Below are 22224 nucleotides of genomic sequence, written 5' to 3' on the forward strand. Positions count from 1 at the left end.
TATTCTGTCATAATTTTCTCCAAGTCCATGAAAGAAGCATACACTTTCTTTCCCTTCTCTAGATACTTCTCCACTAAACATCTTAGAACAAATATCTGACCTACACACCCTTTTCCCTTCCTAAATCCCCATTGTTCTTCTCCAACTAGCTCCTCTCTTACATGCCTAACCCTATCAATGAGTATTCTACCATATATTTTTCCAGTCTCACTAAGAAGGCAAATACCCCTATGGTTACCACATACTTCTCTCTCCCTTTTCCTTTGTATAAAGGAACAATTATACCTGATTTCCAGTTCTCCAGAACCTTTTCCTCTTCCCAAGTCAATCTACACAACTTCCACATCCACTCCACAACAGTCTCACCCCCATACTTCAGCATTTCACCACACACTCCATCAATTCCTGGGGCCTTTCCCATCCTGATCTTCTTCACTGCTTCCACTACTTCCTCCCTACTGATCTTTTCCTCCCTCCTCTCGTCTCTTCTTCTCCCAGCCATTCCCCAACCACTTATACTCACACTGTTCACACTCTCTACATTCAACAAATCCTCAAAGTGCTACTTCCATCTCCTAATTTCTCTCTCTTCTCCACCAACAATCTATTATTCCCATCTTTCACTCCCCTACTCTTTCCCCTTTCACACTGTCTTACCTTCTTTCCCTCCTTCCAAAACAATTTCTTACTCTCCCTCCATTTCACATTCAGGTTCCTCCCAAACTCTTCATCCACTTTCTTCTTACTCTCCACCAATGTCTTCACCTCCCTTCTCCTGCTCAATATACCTGTCTCCTCTCTCATCTTCTCCACTACCTCTACTCGCTAGCCATTCACTATATGCCTTCTTCTTTTGTTCCACAGCTTGTTTCGCCTCATCATTCCACCATGAGGAGTAGACTGTAGCACCAGTCGAGCAGGGCAGTACTCCCGAGGTGGATGGAAAGCTGATGACAGGGAGTGCTGGAGCTCCCGTTTCATCAGCCCTCAGGACTAGTTCCTGACCATCCCCCTTTGCTGAACTTTTTCAGTGTCTCAGTTACACAGAGAGTAGGCCAGCATGCTCTCCAGTACAAATTTCTCTAACTATCTACACCAAACTACATGCACAGTACACACTACACTTCCTATTCAAAATTAAAATAAAAAAATGGCGTCTCTTTACCAAGCCTTGGAGTCCCCAGGGGGGGGTGACCATAAATGCCCCCACCATCCGCTCCCTCTCCTGAGTGACGACTCGAGGTGCCTGGAACCACTATTTGACTCTCTTCTTCTTCATTTCTGCAACATTCGCGGCCTTTCCTCTAACTTTTGCTCTGTTGAGCACCACCTCTCCTCCTCTAAACCTCACCTTTTTCTAACGGAGACTCAGCTGTCTGAGGCAACTGACAGCAAACCCTTTTCTGTATCCTCCTACTTTCTCTATACTCATTTCAAAGCCAAAGGTGGCTGTTATGTATATATACGCAACGACTTATCTTGCTCTCGTGTTCCTGAACTCAATTCTTCTGAATTCTCTACACTCTGGCTTCGGCTTTCCTGTCATTCTCTGACTAAATATATCTGTGCTGTTTACTTATCCCCTAATTCTACTGACTATCAAAAAATTCTTTGACTAGCTTACTTCTACGATGGAACATATTCTATCCATTTCTCCTTTCTCTGAAATCTCCATTCTAGGAGATTTCAATGTTCACCACCACCTTTGGCTCTCCTCTCCTTTCATGGATCCACCTGGTGAACAAGCCTACATCTTTTCTATCCTTAATGACCTAGAGCAGCTTGTACAGCACCCTACCCGTATCCCTGACTGCCTTGGAGAGAGCTCCAACATACTTGACCTCTTCCTCACAACTAATCCTTCTGCTTACTCTGTTAATCTTTTCTCTCCATTGGGCTCCTCCGATCACAACCTTATTACCTTAACCTGTCCTATCACTCCGGTACGGCCTGTGGACCCTCCAGGGAAACGTCGTCTGTGGCATTTTGGAGCCGCGGACTGGGAGGCCCTCAGACAGTACTTTTTTGATTTTCCCTGGAATGATTATTGCTTCCATGGCCGGGAGCCATCTGAGTGTGCCTTGCGCATTACGGAGGTTATTCTCTCGGGCATGGAAGCATACATTCCTTTCTCATATCTTTTGACTAACGCAAGAAAGCCTTGGTTTAATCACGCTTGTTCTAATGCTGTCCGCAACAAGGAGAGGGCCTACAAAAGGTACCGAAGCCAACCCACCCCTGAATCACATCATCTTTACGCTTCTGCCCGGAATTGTGCTAAGTCTGTTCTTCGCTCTACTAAAAATAATTTCATCCATACTAAATGCTCTCAACTCTCCAACTCGAATTCTTCCCGCTCCTTCTGGCACCTTGCCAAAAATCTTTCTAACAACTTTACCTCATCATCCTTCCCTCCTCTTTTCTACTCTGATGGTTCTGTAGCTATTTTTCTACCGATAAAGCAGATCTCTTCGCACTGACTTTCTCCTCCAATTCCACCTTAGACGCATTCCGGAGCTGTTCCTCCATCACTTCCCCCCCTCTGACTTCCTCATGGCTAACACTAAAATTTCTTCAGTTGATGTATTTTCTGCCATCACTGGCCTCAGTACTAATAAGGCATTTGGACCTGATGGGGTCCCTCCTGTTGTTCTCAAGAACTGTGCTTCTGTACTTACACCCTGCCTAGGCAAACTCTTTCACCTTTGTCTGTCAACTTGTACCTTTCCTTCTTGCTGGAAGTTTGCTCTCATTCAGCCAGTCCCAAAGAAGGATGACCACTCCCAACCCCTCCAACTATCGTCCAACTGCTTTAACGTCCTGTATTTCAAAAGTTTCTCGGATCAATTCTCAATAGAAAAATTTTAAGGCATCTTTCCTATCACAACCTTCTTTCCGATCGTCAGTACGGGTTCCGCTCAGGGACGCTCCACTGGTGATCTTCTCACCTACCTTTCAGACTCCTGGTCATCCTCCTTTCGGGACTTTGGCGAAAGCTTTGCCATTGCACTTGACATCTCAAAGGCTTTCGATCGAGTCTGGCATAAATCTTTAATTTCCAAACTGCCCTCCTGCGGTTTCTATCCTTCTATCTGTGCCTTCATCGCTAGCTTCCTTTCTGGTCGTTCCATAGCTGCTGTTGTAGACGGCCATCTTTCTTCTCCTAGATCTATTAACAGTGGTGTTCCTCAGGGCTCTGTCCTATCACCAACTCTCTTCCTTTTATTCATCAATGATCTTCTAAGCTGTACATCTAACCCTATCCACTCATACGCTGATGACTCCACCCTTCACCTTTCCATTCGGTTCCCGCAACACCCATCTCAACAGTTACTTCAACAAACAAGGGATGAGGCTATGGCACACCTAATGTCTGACTTGGCTCGTATCTCTGACTGGGGTAAAAATAATATGGTTTTTTTAATGCATCTAAGACTCAGTTCTTATACCTATCAACCCAACAAAATCTTCCACAGGTATACCCACTAATGTTTAATAATATTCAGCTTAATCCTGCATCATCCTTGAACATGCTTGGGGTTTCATTTACTCGGGACTTATCTTGGAAAGATCATATTACATCTCTTGTAAAATCTGCTTCCAAGAGATTGGGTGTGCTAAGCCGACTCCGCTCTTTCTTTACCCCTGCACAATTGTTGACTCTATACAGGGGTTTATCCGCCCCTGTGTGGAGTACAACTCTCATGTGTGGGGAGGCTCCCCACATACAGCTCTTCTCAATAGGGTGGAGTCAAAGGCTTTTCGTCTCATTAACTCTCCTCCTCTTACTGACTCCCTTCAACCTCTGTCTCTTCGTCGCACTGTTGCATCTTTATCTCTTTTCTTTCGCTACTTTAATGGTCACTGCTCCTCTGAACTGTCTGCTTGCCTTCCTCCACCTCTACGACGGGCGCGTAGCACCCGTCTGGCAGCAAACTCTCATCCCTTTTCTGTCCAACTCTCTAATGCAAGAGTTAACCGTTACTCCCAGTCTTTCATTTATGCAACAGGTCAGCTCTGGAACTGTCTCCCTCTGTCTGTATTTCCTGCTGCCTATGATCTCCAGTCTTTCAAACGCAGTGTGTCCAGGCATCTCAAAATGACCAGATCTTGAATTTGGCTCTCTATTGTGTTTTGTTTTTCTCTTGGAGGGAACTGTTTGCGGCCTCATGGCCTTTGGTTCCTTCTTCCTCGCTTAAAAAAAAAAAAAAAAAATGCTGTCCCTTGCAAGCCCCTGCTGATAGATAATTCTGTTCACACAGAGAGACCCATCATACTGGTGGAGTCAACCCTTTCGGGAACTGTAAGTTTCCAACAGGTTTCTATGGCATGAATGAAGCTGATAACCCAGCTTAGAAACCAGCTTAGGGAGCTGCCTAAAAAAAAAAAAAAAAAAAAAAGTTCCATGGCCAAATTAGCCCCTGGAAATTGGTTATATCGGTATAAACAGCATACCATCATCTTTGGTAATGTCTCTACTATAATACAGTAAAAGCAAATAAAAACACTCAAAACTGTTGAGTGAAGCTACAGAAATGCAGTGAGAATAAATTGATCAAGGGTAAATATCACTTTTAAAAAAAGTTCCTGCCATCCTAGTGAAAAATTTTACCCACACTGCTCATGAGCAAAGCATATGTCTGGATGCAGTATATCATTAGCTTTCTCACCGTGTTTTTGGAATTTCGATAAGAATCACCAACAATGTATAATTGCTTTATTTTCTCTGGCAATCATAAAATAGCTAAGACAGTGTTGCCATATGATTACCCTTGGCATGCATACACTCCTCTACAACGCACCCCAGTTTGACGCATTTCCTATGAAAACTTGATATTTGGTGAATATTTTCATCCAAAATGATGCAAACTGCATCACTGGTTACTCCAGTCCAACACTGATATGACGCGATTTGCATCATCATTCCCGAGAGGGTTAATATCCGTACTGAAAAGACAGTATGCTTTGTTCAAGCATAAAAGTACAGTATCAAACCAAAACTAAAACTGAAGAAACCAAGACAATATTTTTAGGTGTTATAATAAGTCACTCTTCCCCTAACGGTTCTAACATCACAACATGGCTAAATTCTAAGTTTCATCTATATTCTCTCATCTTGCCACACTCCTCTTACCCTGTCAATCAGATATGGCATTGTTGACTTTACACAGATCTCAAAATGTTTTTATTCAGGTTAGAGTAACTTAGAGAGACTATGAACTGTAGTGGCAGACTTGAGTGGGGATGTGGCACGTGCTCCATCGGTCGGAGTGTGTTATAAATGTACTAAGAATGAAAGGACTGTAGCATTAAAAATGTTGTTCCAAGAGCTCCTGGTCAGAATAATATCAACATATACTCCACAAGTTGCCTTGGATGAGGAGAAGACAGACTCTAAGTATGTGTGCACAGTGGTACAGGGGATGATGAAATTAGTTTTGGGTGGGGATTTATATGCTCATGTTGGTGCTGCAGCACATGGATATGAAGGGGTGCATGGAGGATGCAGGTATGGTATGAGAAATGAGGAAGGGGAAAGGATAACAGAAATGAGAGGCAATGAACATGACTGTGAAACAAGCACTTTAAGAAAAAGAGAGTGTAAGCTGATTACAGTACATAAGCATCTGGGAGTAACAGCAGCCAGATTAACTATTGCTTGGTCAGGCAGGAGGACAGAAGGGTAGTGAAGGATGCTAAAGTTATTGGGGGCAAAGAGTGTGTGTGCAGCAACACAAATTACTGATATGCGACATGGTACTAAAGGAGATCATAGTGAAGGACCTATGTATCCAAGAGGAAAATATGAAAGTTCAAAAGTCAATCAGTACGGATGCCTTCTATGTAGAGATGAGTAGAGTGGTGGCTGAACAGAAATGTAGACAGAAGTGTAAATGGGCAGTACAGAGCTCTCAAGAACAATCTCTTGAGTGACTGATTTGGTGTGTGGATGAATAAGTCGGCCTCCAAGATACAAGGTAGCATGGTGGAGGTATGAGGGTGTAGAAGCCACAGTTAAGGAGAAAAGTTGTTTCCAGGAATGGAAAAGAGGTGGTAACAGAGAGAAATATTTGGCTGTCAAGCATAAGGTCAGAAAGGAAATATACAGGGCAAAATCTGAGTCTCAGAGATGTTTACTGGATACCCTATTAATGCCAAAAGAAAGAATGTGCGGGGAGTTAATGAGAATAAGAGGGCAAGAGAGGGAGTATGTCTGATGATAAGCAAGAAGTGGAAGGAGAATATAAGAGAGCATGGAACAGTGGGTGCAAGGATTGTATGGATGAGGATGAAAGTAGGTATACAAGCTTGGGCGATTGTATGTGCGTATGCGCCAACAGAGGACCAAGTGGCAAGAGTGAAAGATGAGTTTTGGGTGAGTGTAGAAGCATGTATGTATAAGTTTGAGAGAAGTGAGAGAGTGTTTTTGATTGGAGACATGAATGGCAAACTTGGGAATGTACAAATGGATGGAGTGGTTGGTCAGTGGGGTGTGCCAGCTGCAGCAGATGGGAATGGTAGTGCTTTGATGGACATCTGTGCTAGTAAGGGGTTGGCAATAGCCAACACCTTCTTCTGGCATAAGATGATACACAGGTATACATGGAGGGTCATGAGGAGGATGGACGGTGAACTTGTTGAACGAAAGGCAATGCTAGATTACGTGTGTGAGGATGAGCGAATGAGAAGATAAGTGTTGGATGCAAGAGTGTGGAAAGGGTGGGGGAATAAAATCTCAGATCATCACTTAGTGATGGCCAAGGTAAGGCTGCAGAGAAAATAGGTCAAGAGACGAAGGGGCAGACAGGGAGGAAACAGCTCCCGTGAAAAGAGCGGAGACGTTGCTAGAGGGTGAGAAAATGGCAGAGTATAAGAGCATTGTAGAAGAATGATTGGGAAGGTATGAGTTAGAGCAGATGGAAGGGATGAAAGAAGTATCCAAGATATTCACGGAAGAGATAGGTGCAGCGTGCGAGTTGATTTGTGGAGTGAGGAGGAGATGCAAGGGTGTGCAAGGGACAGCATGGTGGAATGATGAGGAGAAACGAGCTGTGGAACAAAAGAAGAAGGCATATAATGACTGGCTAGTGAGTATAGGTCAGGGTGAAGATGAGAGAGAGAAGAGAGAGGTATATGTGCACAAAAGAAGGGAGGTGAAGAGACTGATGAAGGAAAGTAAGAAGAAAGTGGATGAAGAGTTTAGGAGGAGCCTGAGTGTGAAACGGAGGGAGAGTAAGAAACTGTTTTGGAAGGAGGTAAAGAAAGTAAGACAGTGTAAAAGGGGGAAATAGTAGGGGAATGAAAGATGGTAATAACAGATTGTTGGTGAAGAAGAGAGAGAAAATGAGGAGATGGAAGGAGCACTTTGAGGATTTGTTGAATGTAGAGAGTGAGAGCAGTGTGTGTATAAGTGGTTGGGGAATGGCTGGGAGAAGAAAACATGAGAGGAGGGAGGGACGCGATCAGTAGGGTGGAAGTAGTTGAAGCAATGAAGATCAAGATTGGAAAGGCCCCATGAATTGATGGAGTGTGTGGTGAAATGCTGAAGTACAGTAGTGCCCCGCAACTAACGTTTTTTGACTAGCGATTTCAAGTCCAGTGATAGGATAGAAACTGTTTTCAGCTTCATAACTAGCGACAAAAACTTCGAAACTAGTGACTCTGTGGCAATCGTTGTCCTAGCAAGCGAGTCGCAAGGCACATTGACTCGTTTTCCTAGTGAGCAAGTCTCCTCTAGTGAGTAAGCTGCACCTAGCAAGCCAGTCATATGGCATGTTTCGATTCACTGTTGTCCTGCACATCGCCACGCTAAGTGTGACCATGCCCTTTTTTATACCTGGCTACCCCCACTGTTCACTGTTTTTGCAAGCCTCATGGCTTCTGTGGCTGGTGGTGGCAATGGTGATGAACCTAACGACTATGAAGGGTTTGAAAGTGATGATGAGACACTACAGGAGATACGGAGAAAGGCTGGTGCACGAGAGGGTGGCAGTGGTGGAGAGGAGGGTGGCAATGGTGGTGATGGCGCATATTCCCAGCAAGCATGCGCACTCCCAACTCCCAACTTTTCTTTCAATAAACTGCATTCTGTGCATTTAATGGTGACTTTTTGTTGCTTTGTCCTATTAATTATAATAAGTACATAAAAATGTACTGGAGGTGGAGGGATGGAGTTGAGAGGTATATGAGGGAGGGGGGGGTGAGTTGGGGGGAGGGGAGTCAAATGGTGGGTGACAGAGTGACTTGGAGGCGTTTTGTCTGTGGCCACCCTTTGCGGGATTAGGGCGTCGGGCTATAGATAGATAGATAGATAGAACATAAAAATGTGACTATTTAGTGGATCAAAGTAGACAAAAATGGAAAAACAGTCAAACTTTCTAAATGTTCCAGTCTATTTTTATTTTTCGCTATGTAAAGTTTGCCTCCAAACTAGCAGTATCATGACTAGTGAGGTTTCATCAGTCTCTTAAGATCGCTAGTTGTAAGGCCCTACTGTATGGGGTGAGATTGTTGTGAAGTGGATATGGAAGTTGTGTAGATTGACTTGGGAAGGGGGAAGAGTTCCAGAGGACTGGAAATCAGGTATAACTGTTCCTTTACACAAAGGAAAAGGGAAGAGAGAAGTATGTGGTAACCACTGGGGTATTTGCCATCTTAGTGTGGTTGGAAAAATATATGGTAGAATACTTACTGATAAGGTTAGGCATATAACAGAGGAGCTAGTTGGAGAGGAACAAGGGGGATTTAGGAAGGGAAAAGGGTGTGTAGATCAGATATTTATTCTAAGATGTTTAGTGGAGAAGTATCTAGAGAAGGGAAGGAAAGTGTATGCTGCCTTAATGGACTTGGAGAAAGCATATGACAGAGTAGATAGGCAAGGTATGTGGAAGGTATTAAAAATATATGGAGTGGATGGGAAATTGCTGAGTGCTGTAAAGAATACGTACCATAAAACACCCTAACTTCGGACATTCTTCATAGGTTTTAATGAATAATTCTGTGTAAAATGATGCAATTTTATCCAAGTTGGTGTCATGTGGTAGCCTGGGACAGTACCTACTGAATTCATATAATAAAAAAAAAAAAAATAGCCATGCTAAAATCGTTTTTTTTTTTTTTTTTTTTTTTTTTTTTCTTTTCAAGTATCTGAAGTTAGGAACAAATTTCTTAACTTCAGACAGCTCTTCTAAACTTCGGACATCCATGTATTTGCCCTTTAAGCATGAGAATGGTTAATAGAACCTATCTCTGGACACACTGTCCAAACCTCGGACACTTTAGAAGTTTTTAAAAAATGTAAAAAAAAAATACTGGGCATTCGTGGCCCGAATTATACATAAATATAGAGAAATATCCAAAAACATCTTCTTTTTTGAGCTCATAAAATAAGATCACATTAAGTTGCATCATATCACACTGTTGTGAGGTATTCTGGCCATAAATATAACTAAGAACTATTCAGAAACTTTTTCAGATGAAAAAAATATATAAAAATGCATTGCATATATCCCAAACTGTAAGAGGAACTGGCCTCTTATTCCTAAACAAACCTTCACTTAATTATCAACTAGCTACCTCACTAACTCAACAAAAGCATACTGAAATAATAAAATGTTAAAAACTTCTTACAGGTTCTAATGACACCCACACACCCACTAACACGCACACAAATCAACATAGACAGGGAAGATACAATTTTGGGAAAGCTGGTTAGTACTTGGATGGGTGACCGCCTGGGAACACCAGATGCTGTTGGCATCCCTACGTGTCAAGTGGGGTTGGTGGAGGATTAGTGCCCCTCCCTGTAAAACAATTAACTCTAAGCCGTTGGTCACCCCGTTTGGGATACATGGCGTCTGGCAATGAATGAATGAATGAAATGAAATTTCACAGGACTGAAAAAAAATTTTGAAAATGCGGACTGGAGAAAATTCAGTGAAACAAGAGAGATACAAAGGAAGTGGGATATCTTTCTAGACCTCTATAATTTGGGAGTGGAAAAATTTGTACCAAGAGTAAGAGGGAAAGAAATCAGGAAAAAGGAGTGGTTTAACAGAAGGTGTATGATAGCAAAAAAAAGAGAGAGACAAGGCATGGAACAACTGGAGCAAGAGAGGTAACAACAGAACAAAGGAAGAATATAAAAGAACTAGAAATGAATACACAAGAATACGTAGAAAAGAAGAAAGGAATTATGACAAAGGTATAATAGACAAATGCAAGGATGAACCCAAACTGTTTTATAGATTTGTTAATGGCAAACTGAAACAAAAGGAAGGAATCACTAAACTGACAGTAAAAGGAGAGGTCTATAAAGATGCAGCTATGCAAGCTGAAATAATGAACAGATGTTTCCAATCGGTTTTCACTAATGAAAAAGAGTTTGTGGAAGGGGAGGGTATGACTAGAAATGTAGTGATAAAAGATATAAAAGTGGAGGTACAGGATGTGTATAAATTACTGGAAACCCAAGATGTAAGGAAAGCCCCAGGACCTGATGGAATTTCTAACTGGGTACTGAAGGAATGCAGAGAACAACTGGCGGATAAAATTCACAGTTTAATAGTGTGTTCTCTGGAAGAGGGGAAAGTGCCTCAAGAATGGAAGAGGGCAAATGTGGTACCAATTTATAAGGGAGGAAACAGGGAAGAACCCCGGAATTATAGACCAGTGTCTCTAACCAGCATGGTCACAAAATTGTGAGAGAGAATCCTGAAAGACAGATGGATAAAATATCTAGAAGAGATGAATATTTCGGCTGAATGTCAGTTTGGATTCAGAAGTGGAAGGTCATGTGTTTCTAACTTGTTGAGCTTTTACTCAAGAGCAATTGGCGTGGTACAGGAGAGAGATGGTTGGGTGGATTGTGTGTACTTAGACTTAGAGAAGGCCTTTGATAAGGTCCCTCATAAGAAACTAATGTGGAAACTAGAATATATAGGAGGACTGAAGGGGAAACTCCTGGAATGGATGAGAGACTTTTTGAGAGACAGACAAATAAGGACAGTAATAAAGGATAGGATGTCTGGATGGAGGGAAGTAACAAGTGGAGTCCCACAAGGCTCAGTGTTGGCGCAAGTAATGTTCCTGATTTACGTAAATGATATGGTAGATAGAGTGAACAGTTATGCAAGTCTGTTTGCTGATGATGTAAAGATCTTGAGGAAGGTAGAGGTTGAAGAGGATTGTAAAATGCTGCAGGAGGATCTGGATAGGATACATGATTGGAGCCGGACATGGGAAATGAAATTTAATGTAAAGAAATGTAAAATATTGGAAATGGTTTGTACCAGGAGGCCATCACTGAACTATTTATTGGGTAATGAATTAATCACAAAAATGAAAGAAGAGAAAGATTTGGGAGTGCTGGTCCAGGGTAGTTTGTCACCTGAAAAGCACATTAACAAGATAGTTAGAGAGACTTATAAACTCTTGACTAACATAAGAGTAGCATTTCATTATATGGATGAGGAGATGAAGAAAAAATTGATAGTGGCCATGATCCACCCCAGGTTAGAATATGCAGCAGTAGTGTGGTCCCCACACAAAAAGAAAGATATAAACAAGATTGAGAGAATACAAAGAACAGCAACCAAGATGGTCCCCAATCTGGCAGATCTGTCATACAAAGAGAGGCTGGAAAAGCTGGATTTGCCTTCCTTAGAGGAAAGGAGAAAGAGGGGAGACATGATTGCAGTGTTCAGGACCATGGTGGGAGTAGATAAAATTGACCAAGAAGATCTGTTTTTATGGGATAAGAGAGCAACAAGAGGACATGGAATGAAATTGAAAAAGTCAAGCTGCTTGAGGGACATCAAGAAATATAGCTTTCCTTACAGTAGTATAGACTTATGGAATGGCCTGGACAAAGAGATCGTCCAGTCTAAAAACTTAAACGAGTTTAAAGCTAAATTGAGATTCAGCAATGGGAACCCACGAGCACGCATATTTTGTGTGTATCACAATTAGGTATATTGGGTAATTACATAAGTATTTGGAACAACTTAGACGAAAAGGTGGTGCAGGAGAAAAACATTCATGTGTGTAAAGGTAGACTAGATAAATGTGGATATGGAGACAGGACAACACGAGCATCGCTCAATTCCTGTATACTACAAATAGGTAAGTACAAATAGGTAAATACATGTTATGAAGGCACCATGGAACGTACTAACGAGCTACACACATTAGTAACACACACATGCGCACACAAATACCTATAGTCTGTATTTTTCCAGAAATTTATCTGTCCGAAGTTAGGAATTTATTCTATAAAATAAAGAAATATTCATTAAAACAGTCACAGCATCATTATGCTTGTATATATTTTAAAATAGTTTCCTGCCCAGTACTTACAACCCTTTTCCACATATAATCGTACTAATCATGTTCTTACAATTGAAACTGTTTGTTCTGTGTGAACAAAGTTTTGCAGGGTTAAAAAAATGCCAGTTCTTTTTCCATTTGACTCATAAATTTTTTTCACCCACACATATTCAAGTTAGTGTAATAGGACTTGTACATTATAATCTCTGAAGATTACCCTACCTACCCACATCATTATTTTCTTGCAAATATTGCACTCTCTTCCAGTAAACTTGAATTATTACATTTTTTCTCAAAATGTCCAAAATTTGTGCGCAGTCCAAAGTTATGGTGTTTTACAGTACAAGGGAACTAGGGCTACTGTGCGAGTGGATGGTGAGCTGAATGAATTCTTTGATCTAAATGTGGGACTGAAACAGGGATGTGTGATGTCTCCATGGCTGTCTAATACAGTAGTCCCTCCACTATTCAATGTACTAGAGTCAAAGGCATGTCCGGAAAGTGGTCCCGTCTGGATAGTGGGCCCCAGCCTCCTGGACTTGTACTTATGGACCCTAACTCAGAAAAACACCTATACAACTCCCTCTGGACATGCATAGCACCTATAAGGGACATAAAAGACTGAAACAAATGTAAAAGAACCACAAAACGAGATTTTAGAGGTGAGTTTATACAATATTTAACATTCTGGGTACTTACAAGTCCCTGGCTCCTGGACTGGTAGTTATGGACCCAAACCTAGCCTAACTCAGAAAAACACCTCCCTACTGCACATGCATAGCACCTAAGACCCTATTCACACCAATAAGGGACATAAAAGAGTGAAATGAGGTTTTAGAGGTACGTATGGAAAATACAGGACAATATGAAACATTCTGGGTACTTACAACAAGTCCCTGGTCATCTCGATGAAAAACCCGCCTCCTCTCAGACTCTGACAGTAAAAAGGAGTACCTGAAGCACCTGCAGTACACTGTACATGAAGTCTTGCACTGAACTTGGTCATTTGCACTCAGAATTCCATTCTCTTAACACTGTGCACTCTAGTCTTACTTGCGCTCCATTGTACCTTAATGAAATCAGTGCTGCACTCTGCACTTAAAGTCTTTGCACTCATAAATCCATTTTCTAAACATAACACACTCTAGTTAATTTGCGCTAAACTGAAAGTCTATAAAATCAGTGTTGCACTCTGCACTTTAGTCTTTGCACTCGGAATTCTAATTTCTTAACACTATGCACTGCTTTTTTCCACTGCACAACACTGTAAATTCCCGTGTGGTCTAGTGGAGAAGTTCTTGACGTTTAATCACTGTCAGAGTCTGAGAGTAGCTGACGCAGGTGGCCTTGGTGCATCGCTGGGTCATGGTGATGGAGTACCCACTGCAGACGATTCTCAAGAGAGGCGCAAACTCACGTCAAGTGGCGACTCCACCGTGCCTGATGTGCTGGGCTGTGGCTCGGAGGATGAGGGCCTGTATTGGGAGGCAATGGAGTGGAGCCAGGGCTGGGCACAGCGGGGGTCAGGGTCTGAAAAAACTGTCAATGGCAGAATAACGCAAGGAACAACTATTTTGACAATTAATTATGCACTTCATGGAAGCACGCACTTCCTCAACAAGTCCCAAGGGCCCCATCTCCCCTGTCACAGTCCGGGTGTTCCAGGTAGTCAAGAACGAACTCTACGTGTTCCTGGAGTGTGCTCAGCTTGGGGATGGCTGGAGTAGAGTCACGCCGAGAGGAGTCCGCATCATCGTCCCCATCCTTGTCAGAATCTTCAAGCTGGGTACTGACACCTGCAACTGAAGATGCGATCTCGATAACAAACATGGTCTGATACCCAGGATCGCCCTCGTCGTCATCCGACCACTCATGCACTTCGTTGACATCAGCATCGTCCCCATGTGCATGTAGACGTGCATGGAAGTCATCCATGTCAAAACCTAGGAAATTGCGCTCCACATCCGTTCCGAGAAGCAGACGAGACAACCATTTTCTAGAGTCTTGACAGGGACTTCCTTCCATGCACTGGCCCAGTTGTAAATGGCAGACGATGTTGTAGCGGTGAAGGGTTTCCAAAGTCCACTGGCCTTGCGTGTCCCGTCCCTCCCTGCAATCGTCCTCGTCCTCGAGAACAACCATCACCTCGTCCAGGACCTTCCGTTGGTACAGTCTCTTCGTTGCCACGATCACTCCTTGGTTCATTGGCTGGATAAGAGCAGTCGTATTAGGTGGCAAAAACATGCACCTAATGCGCCCATTCTCAGCCACCAAGTACTTGTCGCACAGGTGAGCAGGTGCATTGTCAAGGAGAAGGAGGGCCTTTACCTGGTCGCGTGGAATTCCCAGTTTCTCCGTCTGGTAACTGATGACCTCCTTGATGAAATGGCAGTGGAACCAGTCTCTGAAGATCTGGGCAGTGAACCAAGCCTTCAAAGAATGGTACCAAACGACAGGAAGGACATCCATTACCCCGCGAAGACACCAGGGCTGCTTTGCACGGCCAACAATAACGGGCTTAAGCCAGTGCATGCCGTTAGTACTGGCACAACACAAAGCAGATATCTGTTGCTTGCAGAGCTTGCGGCCAGGTACACGCTTCTCCGTCTCCTCGGTTAGTGTTCGTAGGCAAAGAGCGATAGAATAAACCAGTTTCGTCAGCGTTGTTGGGTTGAAACAGGGATGTGTCATGTCTCCATGGTTGTTCAATCTGTACATGGATGGGGTAATAAAAGAGGTACAAGGTAGGGTAGTGGATGTTGGAGTGGCCCTGGTGAGAGAGGATAGTGTTTGGAAACTCCCTGTACTGTTGTTTGCAGATGATACTGTGTTGTTGAGTGAAGACGAAGGGGAGCTGCAAGGCTTGGTGGATGAGTTTGAGAGAGTGTGTAAGAAACGGAATCTAAAGGTGAATGTAGGGAAGAGTAAAGTGATGGTCTTTGAGAGAGGTGAAGTCAGTGAATGTACAGCGAGGTTGGATGGTGAGGAATTGGAAAATGTGAGTACGTTTAAGTACTTGGGTAGTGTGATGAGTAAGGATGGAGGTTTGGAGGGTGAAGTGCTTGAAAGGGTACAGCAGGGAAGAAAGGTTGCTGGTTCCTTGAAAGCAGTGATAAGAAACAGGGAAGTGAGCATGGAAGTGAAAAAGTTACAACATAACAGTATTGTGATACCAACTCTAACGTACGGAAGTGAAGCTTGGACGTTGTTGGAAGGACACAAGTCAAGTGAGAGCAGTGGAAGTGAGTTATTTAAGAGGAGCCTGTGCAGTCACATGGAGAGACAGGCTGACGAATGAGGATATAAAGGATCGTTGTGGTGTTGATGTGGATGTGATAGGAAGAGTTATGAGGAACACACTGAGATGGTTTGGCCATGTGGAGAGGATGGAGGGTGAAAGACTGACGAAGAGAGTGTATGTGAGTGAGGTGGAGGGGGAAAGAGGGAGGGGGAGGCCGAGGATGAGATGGAGGGATGGGGTGGAGAGGTATATGAGAGAGGGGGTGTGACCTGGGAGCAGGGAGTGAAATGGCGGGGGACAGGGCGACTTGGAGGCGATTTGTTTGTGGCCACCCCAAACGGGATTGAGGCGTCTGGCAATAGATAGATAGATAGTCAGCGTTGTAGACTTGACCGAGAGTGAGGCCCTCCCTGTCAATCAAGCGCTTCACCTTGTGCCAAAACTTCTCTACTCCATCCTCAATGGCGTCCAATGCTTCCCTATGAGACTTACGGTTGGTAAGGCCATGTCGTAACTTGAACGCGAAGAGCCAACCCTCGGATGCCTTGAAGTCTAGGGCGTCATGAAGCCTCGAGAACTTCTCAGCAGCAGCCTTCAACTCCGTGCCACACACCAGCACACCAGCAGCATGTTGCTGTCGATACCAAATCAACGTGGAGTGGCAGACTTCAGCATACTTGGGAGTAAACATCATCTTTCTCTCCACGTTGCGTTTGCTTTTCGACAAAGCCGTGTACTGCATGAGTTTGTCGCGGGATCTCTTGATATCAAACAAAGTAGATCAGGCCAGACTGAATTCACGAAGGATGCGTGAGGTAGACCATCCCACATCCACATTGTCCAATGTCTCCCTCTTCTTCTCCAGAGTCAAAACCACTCTCTTCCTCTTCTCAGGCGGCGGGGTCATCATCACTCACACTAACAAGAGGCACTAGAGCAGCAACAGAGCCTGCAGCAGGTAAGGCACCACCACAAAAGCGAGCACATGGGCGGCCACGATCACGAGCATGCACTCACAACAAGAGATGGACAGTAAGTGGGGAGGATGCAGGGGTGCTCTAGCAGACGGCGGCGTAACTACGCACCAAAACACAGCTGGCCAGCGCTGCGCGTGCCGAGTTCAAATTATGAGAAGAAAAAAGTCGGATTTTTTTCAAATTTTTTGCGATTTTTGGCCCATTTTGGGAATATTGGATCGCGGGATCACAATATCCAGTAAGTGGGGATGTCCGGAATGTGGGCGACTGGATAGTATGAGAATTACTGTATATTCATGGATGGGGTTGTAAAGGAGGTGCAAGGTAGGGCAGTGGATATGGGGGTGGCTGTAATGAATAAGGGTGAGGTGTGGAAGATTCCAGTGTTGCTGTATGTTGATGATACAGTATTGCTGAGTGAAGATGAATGGGAGTTGCAAGGTTTGGTGAATGAATTTGGGTCAGTGTGTACGAAGAGGAATCTGATAGTTAATGTAAACAAGAGTAAAGTTATGGTGTTTGAGAGGAATGAGGTCACGGAATGTACAGTGAGGTTGGATAGTGAGGATATGAAGAATGTGAGTGCATTCAAGTACTTGGGTAGTGTTATGAGTAAGGATGGAAGCTATCGGGATGAAGTGCGTAAAAGGGTAAAGCAGGGAAGGAAGGTTGTTGGTTCACTGAAAGCAGTGATGAGAAATAAGGTGAGGAGTATGGAAGTTAAGATGTCACTGCATGATAGTATTGTGATCCCTACCCTGACGTATGGAAGCAAGATGTGGACCTTGCTAGAGGGGAACAAGTCGAGACTGAGAGCAGTGGAAATGAGTTACTTGAGAGGAGCATGTGGAGTGACATGAAGGGACAGGTTGACAAATGAAATGAAAGAACGTTGTGGGGTGGATGTGGATGTGATTAAGGAAATTAGGAGAAATATACTGAGGCGGTTTGGACAGGTGGAGTGAATGGAGAATGAAAGACTGACTAAGAGGGTGTATGTAGGTGAGGTGGATGGAGGGAAAGGGAGGGGGAGACCGAGGATGAGGAGAAGGGATGGAGTTGAGAGGTATATAATGGAGAGGGGAGTGAGCTGGGGGGAGGGCAGCCAAATGGTGGGTGACAGAGCGACTTGGAGGCGTTTTGTCTGCAGCCACCCTTTGTGGGATTAGGGCATCGGGCTATAGATAGATAGATAGAAGAATGTGGCATTTATGGTGGCAAAACAGATAAAGTGAGGAAATGGGGATATCACAGGTGTGCAGTGTGTGAAGAATGATGAAGGAAAGTTAATGGTGGGATGAGAGAATAGTAAAGAGGCTTGGAGAGTGCATTATAACCAGTTGCTGAATGAAGATTTCAACTGGAATATGAAAGATTTGCAGTCAGCAGAACTAGTCTTCAGCCCCTGGCCTTTGATTGATGCTGCTGCTATGAGCAGGGTAATATGCAGGATGCAGTTAGAGAAGCCAGTTGGTGTGTCTGGGTTGACTGCTGAAATGTTGAAAGCTTTATGAGATACAGAAGTGGGTTTAGTCACTGATATGATCAATTCAATTGTATATGAGTCTATTGTTCCAGATGACTGGCTGAAGAGTGTGATGATAAATGTGTAAAAGGGGAAAAGCAATGCCCTGTACAGTGGAAATTAAACAGACATAAAACTTTCAGAACAGATAATGAAGGTAATGGAGTCCTGGAAGATATGATAGGAGAAAAAGTGAATATTCAAGAAATGCTGTTTGAGTTTATGCCTGGAAAGAGGACAACTTATGTAATATTTACTGTCTGGCACCTTCAGGAAAATATACAGGAAAGAAGAGAAAGCTCTACTTTTTTCTGCTGATTTAGAGAAGGCCTCTGACAGAGTTCCTAGGAAGGTGGTGAAGTGGGCAATGAGAGAGCTTAGGATTGAGAAGTGGCCAGTTAAAGTGGTTATGGTACTGTTTAAGAGTGCTCACACCCAGGTGAGTGAATGGATAGTTGCGTGATTGAGTTTTCCATGAATGCTGGAGTGATCAAGGGTTAGTTTTGAGCCTGTTATTGCTTGCCATGGTGCCTGAGGCTCTTTCACATGACTTCAGAAATGGACTCCCATGGGAGATATTGTACAGCTACCATAAACTGATGTACGACCTCCCCCCACAAGGAATTAAAAAACACAGAAATCACAGTGTATCACAATGTTTGTTCATGAAATGCCATTCATTAATGTGAAATCATGTTTCTCTTGTTTTTCAGGACCAGTTGGATGCATTTTGGCATGGAATCACTTACATCTCTAAAGTAATCTAAGGACATTTCTTTGCACCAAACATTTGTCAGTTCAGCCTTGAGGTTGTCCAGATTGGGTGTCTTCTTCTCTGCCATTATTTTCTTCATCTTTGTCAAGCAGTTTTCTATCGGATTTAGATCCAGACTGTTGCCAGGCCAGTCAAGGACCTCAATCCGATAATCCTGAAGCCATTTTGTCACCTTTCTTGACTTGTGACATGGAGCTGAATCGTGCATGAAAAAGCCACACCCACGAATACCAAATGTGTAACAAATGATCTTTCAGAACTTGAATGTACTGGCCACCAATCATCATCAAGTTCTTAGGAAGAAAGTAGAGGCCTCCCTTTCCCATTTCACCCCCATACCATTACTGATTGTGGGTGCTTAACAGTTGGCACCGTGTAAGCAGGGTCATATTGACTACGGAAGGCAGGGCAACGAACCTTGGCAGAAAGCACCTGGAACACTTGAGACGTGCTTTCATTGGAAAATATAACTTTTCTCCACTCATCCGATGTCCAGTGTGCACACTTCTTGTCAAACTGAATGCACTGCTTCTTCAAGCGGTCAGTGGGAAGCAGTTTCTTGGCTGCAGTGCGGCCTGGCAAACCCAGCTCCTTCTGCATGTAGTGTTGAATAGTTCGAATTGAGACGTCTTGTAACAGCTGGGGCCGCATTCTCTTCAATTCTGCTGCTGTCAGTCGAGGATTCTTGATTACTTCCCTCTTCAGAAGCGTATCTATACCTCTGGAAGTCGTCCTTTTCTTCCCACCGCCATGCTTGTGCTCTGGTACAACATCAGGTGGCAGGACGCATGCTGTAGCAAGAATCTTCAAGACGGTCGACTTTCCGCATCAAGTATGTTCACAAACCATGTTGACAGGTACATAATCCTGCCTCCATGCAATGATAGAGACCCTCTCATCCCTTGAGCAGTACTTTCCAGGCATGACAACTCAACACTAGGAAAATAACAGGGCAAACAGTAATGCATATGAAAAAAGAGGGAGGTGCAAGCTTGGAGCAATGGGAACATATACAGTGGAAGCTCGATTATCCAGGCTCGGATTATCCAGCTTTCATTATATCCGAGCCGTGACCGAATGGTTCAGTGGTACAGTAATACATAGAATTATCCGTATGACAGCTCTGGTTTAACCCCTAAACCGCGGGGTTGTTTCTGTCTGACTTGCGTGTCTCGCGGGCATATTCGCGCTCCGACAGACTCTCTAAAAATATTTGCCAAAAATCAATTATTAGTCCTAGAATATTAAAATTACATATGTATATGGCACATACCTTCAGCTTTCTCCTGGGATGTTTGTTGAGCCTTCATTGAGTACCGTAGGACTTGTGGAGACCTCTGAAGTTGGGTAACGAAGTCTCCACTTCACACTTCCCGACAACCCGTAATATGATTACCACAGCCTGATATTATCACTAGAAACACTATTCTATGATTCTCAAATAGTTTGGAATCCATACTCAAAAAAAAAAAAAAAAACACTGTGAAAGCAATGAAAATTACAAGCGCGTATGACCTTCCCACTTGACATCGTTCGCTGCTGGTGTTCTGTCATTTATTATTTATAAAAACACTCACAGTTTATATTTCTATTACCATATAACACTTATATATATCTACAGTGTTTATCTATAAGTTTCCTTCAGTAATAGTAGTTTATTGTCACTGTAGGCATTCAATTTCTCTTTCAGTAAAATACGTAGCATTCACTTTCTCGTCCTTTATACTAGCACTGAGAGTGAATCTGTCATTTTCATTTTCACTTTCATAACTCATAGTATTCATACATGCTGGAGTGAAACTTTCACTTTCATTATTCCTACTATATATACTCGTTTTCTTATATTACTACTCATTTACATTTCTATTTACATTCTCTATTTTATTTACATTATTTACAGCAGGGAAGAAAGGTTGCTGGTTCCTTGAAAGCAGTGATAAGAAACAGGGAAGTGTGCATGGAAGTGAAAAAGTTACTACATGACAGTATTGTGATATCAACTCTAATGTATGGAAGTGAAGCTTGGACGTTGTTGGAAGGACACAAGTCAAGAGTGAGAGCAGTGGAAATGAGTTATTTAAGAGGAGCCCGTGGAGTCACATGGAAAGACAGGCTGACGAATGAGGATATGAAGGAGCGTTGTGGTGTGGATGTGATAGGAAGCGTTATGAGGAACACACTGAGGTGGTTTGGCCATGTGGAGAGGATGGAGGGTGAAAGACTGACAATGAGAGTGAATGTGAGTGAGGTGGAGGGGGGAAGAGGGAGGGGGAGGCTGAGGATGAGATGGAGGGATGGGGTGGAGAGATATATGAGAGAGGGGGGTGTGAGTTGAGAGCAGGGCAGTGAAATGGCGGGGGACAGGGTGACGTGGAGGCGATTTGTTTGTGGCCACCTCAAACGGGATTGAGGCGTCTGACAATTGATAGACAGACAGATTTACATTTCTATTTTATTCATACTGTGTTATGCAGTCACTTGCAGTAACTTATAAAATTATTTTCCACTGTTCACTTATATTTACATTCATTGCTTTCACTTGCTGTTTACACATTATTAACATTTCCACTTGCACTGTTTTACTCACCAGATAGATCGTAGTCACTGTCTATCATTTTCATTGACAAATTAGCCAGTTCATGTTCAACAGCAGTCACTTACCCCTTTCCCTCTTTCCACACAAGTTTCAGTAGGGGGTAGAGGTCACAGGGCCCTATGCATGGGGCTAAAAAGCGACAGAATTGGGCAGGTGCGAATCCGACGTGCTTTCACCTTGAAAGATGACAATAAACTGAATACAGTGTGGTGGCCTGCCTAGGGGAAATGCAATGCTGCCAATGTCAGCGGGGTGAAAGCTGCTAATATATACGCTATGAAATGATTGGCAGGAAATCTGGACAATACATAATAAATTAGGTAGTTCCAGGTGAATGTAAATATCACTTAGGCTTCTCCCTTCCATTCTTATATATATTTTTATTACGAGAATAGATTATACGGCATATTTCAAGGGGAAATAAACAGCAAAAATTAGCGAACGAGTGCACGTGAGGTGTTGTCAGGTGATAATTAGCCAATTCCAGGTGTATGGCACTATCACTTACCTTATTTCTTTTTTGAATATATTATTTGTTATAAGAATAGGGCATAGGGCTTATTTCAATGGATGAAATCAGTGGAAAATTCCGGGGAAGATTTACTTAGCATGGCACGGCCGGGCAGGCGAGAGGAGAGGGTAATGGAGGGGAGGTAGGGAAGGGAGTCAAGAATGGGGAGAATTGGCTAAATTGTCAACAATGGATGGAAGTACAGATGAGATTAGAGTGCTGACTAGTGTTGGACATTGGCAGTACTGATAGATGATACAAGCCACCACTTG

General features: G+C 43.2%; 1 protein-coding gene across 1 annotated transcript in view; it reads right to left on the bottom strand.

Moving 5' to 3' along the window:
• Positions 1–22224, bottom strand: part of LOC145403335 (beta-galactosidase-like) — a 415229-nt gene that overhangs the window by 327809 nt on the left and 65196 nt on the right. The gene's annotated exons all lie outside the window — the stretch shown is intronic.

The sequence above is a fragment of the Coenobita brevimanus genome, chromosome 60 (genome assembly GCF_032717465.1).
Source record: "Coenobita brevimanus isolate Jiangsu-jjx chromosome 60, ASM3271746v2, whole genome shotgun sequence".
Lineage (NCBI taxonomy): Eukaryota > Metazoa > Arthropoda > Malacostraca > Decapoda > Coenobitidae > Coenobita > Coenobita brevimanus.